The following is a 6000-nucleotide window of genomic DNA, read 5'->3' as shown; positions in this document are numbered from 1 at the left end:
TATTAGTAAAAAAAATATCTTGAATAAAAAAACAAAAAATTAAAAGCCACAATTATAAACAGACTGTATATCCATTATCAAATGTACAGATGACAATTCATGAAAGCATTCCTTTAAGACTCATTACATAACAATACTTTGTATACTACTGTAAAGCCTTTAAAACAAAGTAGAGTATGACAGAGAGGTATATCAGAACAGTTGTCCATTACAGAACTCACAGTCTGGATCCAACAATGAGGAGCAGCATATCCCCAGTACTTCGAATATAATCAGTCTCAAGACAAAGTTAAGTTTGGTGTGTGAATTCATCAGACAAAATTTGTCCTCCATTACTATTCAGTTCGCAATTGTGAAGTGGCCACTTCCATATTATTAGTGTACTGTTTGAAACTCACAATTACCAGCAGGGCCTCACTCCAGAAATCACTGCTTACAGACCTGCTTCACTTAGGACTCAGTTCAGTCCCAGTAAATAGACTTACATGCTATGTAAGAGTACCTCATATAACTACCAATTAGGGAGTTACAAAAACTTTTCATTTTGTTCACATAAAAGATTGAATGTTGGAGGAAAGTCTGGTCACACAGAGTCGGGAGTTCCATAAGTGAGGAGCAGAATGGGAGAAGTCTTGGAGGCGCAAGCAGGGCTGCCAAGAGGAATTCAGGGCCCGGGTACAACAAATTCATGGGGCCCCCCTCATAGCCGAGTAAGCCCTCAAATTTTTGTAACCTTTGGTCATACATTCAGGGGCGTGGCAATGCACCGTTGGGGGCGTGGTTAGCCTAACACCGGTGCAAATTTTTTGGGGGGTGTGGTCATACATTTGGGGCATGGCAATGCGCCGTGGGTAGCACTAGATCCTGAATTCACCAGAGCGTCACATATGTCCCAGCACTCCTGACTTTTAAGACATCTAGCACCACAGAGTAGTATACAAAGAATGCAGTGTGTACACAAACAGTTCAGTCTTGGCCTGCACCTTACATAGGGCACGACACTCACCAAAAATTCCCATTGTCCCTACTAGAATCACAACATTTCACACACTCTGCTGCTCTCTCCTAGCTATTCTTCTCACTTTCACCACCTGTGACTGCTGCTTTCTTTAGTTGCGGCTTGTCCGGATCCTGAAACGTTGGAGGACCTATTTGGGAAAAAAATGGCTACATTTAGAAAATTACAGCCAGCCCCGGCGTTACATCAATAGCACCCACGATTATTAATTAGGCCTTCCTCCAGCCCCAACATTAAAATAATAGTATTCACATTTAATAAATAAATCTATTTCCCTTCCTGCAAACAGCCCCAGCAATACCTATTTCCCGCAACCATCACTGCCATTAAAAAATTCATAGTCACATTTAATAAATAGACCTCATTCTCCCTAAACTCACCCCCATATTCAATAGCCCCCAAACTACCCCACGTTAAATTAATAGTCTCAACTATTAAATGTGCCTCTCCCCTTTTTTTTTTTTTTTTTAACTCTGTGCTTCTCTCCCCTTATTTATTTATTCTGTTTCTCTCCCCTTTTTTATTTATACTGTGCTTGATAAAATTTACCCCCAGGTGTGACATTAGGTGTCAATTTAAATAAAGCAAATAACACTTCAAATGTGAATATTGAAATGCTTCCTGCTTAGTGTGTTTTGGAAACAAGCAGCAAGCTTTTTCACTGTAGTGACCGGAACAAGTTAATGACCCTGTCTAGATATGAGTGATAAGTCATTCTCGACTCCTCCTTCTCCTTAAAACCTCACATTCTGTCCCTCTTAAAATACTGCTACTTCCACCTTTGGAATATAGCCTGGATACAGCCATGCCTTGCCACGGAAGCCACCAAAACTCTTATTCACTGAATTGTAATCTCTCACCTTGATTACTGCAACCTTCTCCTCTCTGGCCTACCTGACTCTCATCTTGACCCTTTTAAGTCTATTATCAATGCTCCTGCCACTATCTCTGCTAGTCACTACACTGGCTCCCCGAAGCCTACAGAATTAAATTTAAACTCCTCACCCTCAAAGCTCTCAATCAATCCTTCCCTCCTACATCTCCAAACTCTTCTCTCCTTACACTCCTTGCCACTCCCTGTGCTCTGTCATCAGTGACCACCTCCTCACTAGTTCATGGATTACATCTTTCCCCAGGACTTTGCCCGAGTTACTCCCCAGCTGTGCGACAATCTCCCACGCCCGGTCAGGTTATCAAAGGCTTCAAAGCACGCCCCCTTAAGAGTCATTTCTTTATTTAAGCCTAGCAGCTTCCCACCCCCACTCCCCAAATAGATACCATGCTATATGAATCTCCCCCTTTTCTTTAGGATGTAAGCCTTGATGAGCAGGGCCCTCTCTCCTTGTGTTTTTCTACTATTCCATCGCCCTCTGTACCTCTTAGCTCTGTTTCTTAAACTCGGGACTAGTTCACACTGGTCACTACCATCATACTTACTCCCAGCCCCGTATACAGTTTGATTATTCAGTATGTCTGGTCTTTGTATTTTGTTCATGTATCATGCAAAATGTAATGATCACTGCTTTCTGTATATGTCATGTACAGCACTGTGGACTGTTAGTGGCATCTTATAAATAAAAGATAATAAAATATGCTAATAGAAAATAAGAAATAATAAAAGCTTATATAATAAATAATAGTGCAGATGAGGTCACGTGTCAACTGCCACACTGCAAACGGAAAGGTAGATAGGTGTACACACAGAACCATCACTGCTAGGCTTTGCTAGCTCATCTGAAGAGAGGAAACACAGACCAGTACCACTTAGTGTCCTGGTGTGAGTACCTGGGTGGTTCAGTGACAGCATTGTTGTACTGGCATGGAGTGTTCCTTGTTCAAAGGCTTATTGTGATGGCATATCCTTGGTTGACTAGAGGCAGGGTTGGACTGGCCTGCCGGGGAGCCGGGCTATCGCCCGGTAGGCCCCGACCCCGATCGCTCCCCTCTTTGTTGGGGGGGGGGGGGGGGGGAGACACTTTAAAGAAAAAAACCAAACTCACGTGATCGCGGCACCGGCTCCCCTCCTCCCTCCTCCGTCTGCACTGGATGACAGGGGTGACGTCATCACACCCGACGTTCATTGAAGAGTGTCGCAGAGAGGAGTTGCAAGAAGACAGAAGAGAAGAAAAGAGAAGAAAGGGGCCGATCGTAAACATAAGTGAAGGAACGGAAGCAAGTGGGGAGCAAAGACAGCACAGCAGAGTGTGAAGGGGGGAGTAAAGGTAGCATGGCAGAGAGTGAAGGAGGGGGGCCAAAGCAGCATGGCAGAGTGTGAAGAAGTGGGGCCAGAGCAGCTGGGCACAATGTGGGCCAAAGGGGGGGGGAGCAAAAGCAGCATTGAGGGCGCAGTGTGATCATAAGGGGGGGCTTGTGGCAATATAATGTGTGTGGAATGTGGTGGCTAACTAATGGGTGCTATTTTGTTTGTGGGGTGATGGTGGGGAAATTTCATTTTATAGTGGGGACTTAATTAAAAATGGGGTGGTTTGGGGGCTATTAATTGAATGTGGGGCTGAGTTTGAGGAGCTTGAGGTCTATTTATTAAATGTGAATATGATTTTTTTAATGGTAGTGACTGTTGCGGGAAATAGGTATATTTATTATACATAAATGCTATTAATCTATTGCTATTAAATGGGAATACTATTACTTTAATGTTGGAGCCGGAGGAAGGCCCAACTATTAATCGTGGGTGCTACTGATTTAACACCGGGGCTGGTTGGAATTTTCACAATGCACCCATTTTTTTCCCAAATAGGGCCCCCAACATTCTGGGATCCAGACAAGCCGCACTTAAAGAAACCAGCAGCCACAGGTGGTGAAAATGACAAGAACAGGTAGGACAGTCTCTCAAATGTTCTGATTCTAGTGGGACAATCCCCAAATTTTTGGTCACTGTTCTGCCCAATCTACAACGCAAGTCAAGATTGTGTACTCTTTACATACACACTGCATTCTTTATATACTACACTATGGTGCTAGCTGTCCTTCGTGGTCTGACCACCCCCCCTCGAGTGTCTGGTCTCGCCTCTATGATGGCTGGCCACACCCCCTCTGGTGGACCCCTAGCCTTGCACTCCCTCGATGTGCCCTTCATGCCCCAGTCCAACACTGCCTAGAAGCACATGGTAACCTATCAGTGTATGGATGGTATGATGGGGGAGTAATCTGAAACAGCGGATGACATGTTGGGGCACTTGTGCAACCACTGACTAAAAATGACAAATCTTAGTACTGAAAATAAAAAGCATTGAAAGCCTTGGGAGATTTAAACATTCATATAATATTTTTAAACAGAGGGTCCAAAAAAATGTGGTGATAGGGTTATACAGCCAAACATTCTTTTGGAGCAATAGACTTGTAGATGCTGAAATGAAAAAGTAAATTCAAAGAAAAAAAGGAACAAGCAAGGTCTGAAACAGATACAAAAATGTAGGTGATGACGTTAACCCTGTCAATCAAAGAAAAAAGGATTTTTATACTTGCGTAAAATCCGTTTCTCCTAGTTCATTTGGAGACACTAGGGTAGAGTGTAGGTGAAACAGGCATGTGGCACTTTAAGAAAGCTGTTAACTAGCCCTAGCTCCTCCACCTCTATACCCCACTTCCTGCTTAAGCCTCAGTTTATGTTTAACCAAGCCTCAATGGAAAGAAGACTATAGAGAAAGAGAAAATCAGAGCGTCAAGGGTGGAGGCCTAGTGTTCCCCAATGGACTAGGAGAAATGGATTTTACTTAAGTAAAAACATGCAAAAAACATGAAACCAGAGAACCATATAAACATGTGAAAAAGGAGAACCAGGAAGACCAATGGTCGCCCGAGACAGCTTCTCAATCGAGACACCATGCCGTGCCTCCCAGGATGCACACACAGACCTTTCAGAGTGAGCCCGAAGAAATTCAGGAACAGGGTGACTAGCCCCCCTATACATACATGGACCATAACTCCCTGTACCCTGGCATCTATGGTAGTTGAAACCACCAATCCCGTAAAGGAAAGACACGAGTCTCCATCACCGGCAGAATGCTTGACAGAAACCACCCTGGGATTGTGGAGCAATAATAGGAAGAATGTACTCTTATTTCCCGTTACCTGAACGATGATGGTGTTAAGCTGAAGGCCAACAAAATACCCACAGATAAAAAAAAAGGCAGTGTTTCAAGAGCCCATTTAAGACTTCATAGCAGTTGCCAGGACATAACCAGAAAGTCTGACAGAGACTGCAGAAACAGATATCTGTGCCCCAATTTGTCTCACATCCAGAGCCACCTGCCCAAAATAATCTGACGTACAGCCCATACTAAATTTTCCACCCCGGCGGTCATGAGGAAACTTCCTCCACAATGGAAGAGTTCTAAACCTCAGAATAAACAAACAGATACCTCACCCTTCTCCTGGAACATGTTCTGATTTATTTCAGTGCAGGGAACTGCCACCCACCCGTGCTTAAGGGGGGTGGCGGCATAGCTGAATTCAACCTCCTCCATAAGGAGGAGGAAACGTAAAACCAAACCTTGTACGCAAGACCACGTACCCAGGCTGGTTCCGCAGAAACCGCAACCCCAGGTCCAGCCTGACCAGGAGCATAAACCACCCCATGTGCCACAGAGGCAGAGGGATTTGGAGAATGCCCCGGCCACTAATATAGACCACACGAATTGGGCAAGCAGAACCACAGCAGTTGTGACAGAGCCCAGGTGGTTCTGCCAAATCAGCCAGAACCCCCATCCTCCCGGGTGCATCACAGACTGTTATACACAGAAGGGACGAAACACACTGAACAAAACAGTGACAAAAACAAGCAGCACTCAATCAAAGCACAGAGGGTGAGCCTGCTGTAAAGCCAAAGAACCCAAACACTGTACGTGTAACAATACACCCCGCCCAGTACCTTAAAAGACAAAAGGACAGATAAGAGGACTGGAGCTCCAACATGGCTGCCATATTCAGAGACCACCAGGGAGGAAATGCAGGGAGAGAAG

Source organism: Mixophyes fleayi, chromosome 4 (genome assembly GCF_038048845.1).
Source record: "Mixophyes fleayi isolate aMixFle1 chromosome 4, aMixFle1.hap1, whole genome shotgun sequence".
NCBI classification, from domain to species: domain Eukaryota; kingdom Metazoa; phylum Chordata; class Amphibia; order Anura; family Limnodynastidae; genus Mixophyes; species Mixophyes fleayi.
The sequence above is the reverse complement of the archived record's forward strand: the minus strand, read 5'-3'. Positions refer to the sequence as shown.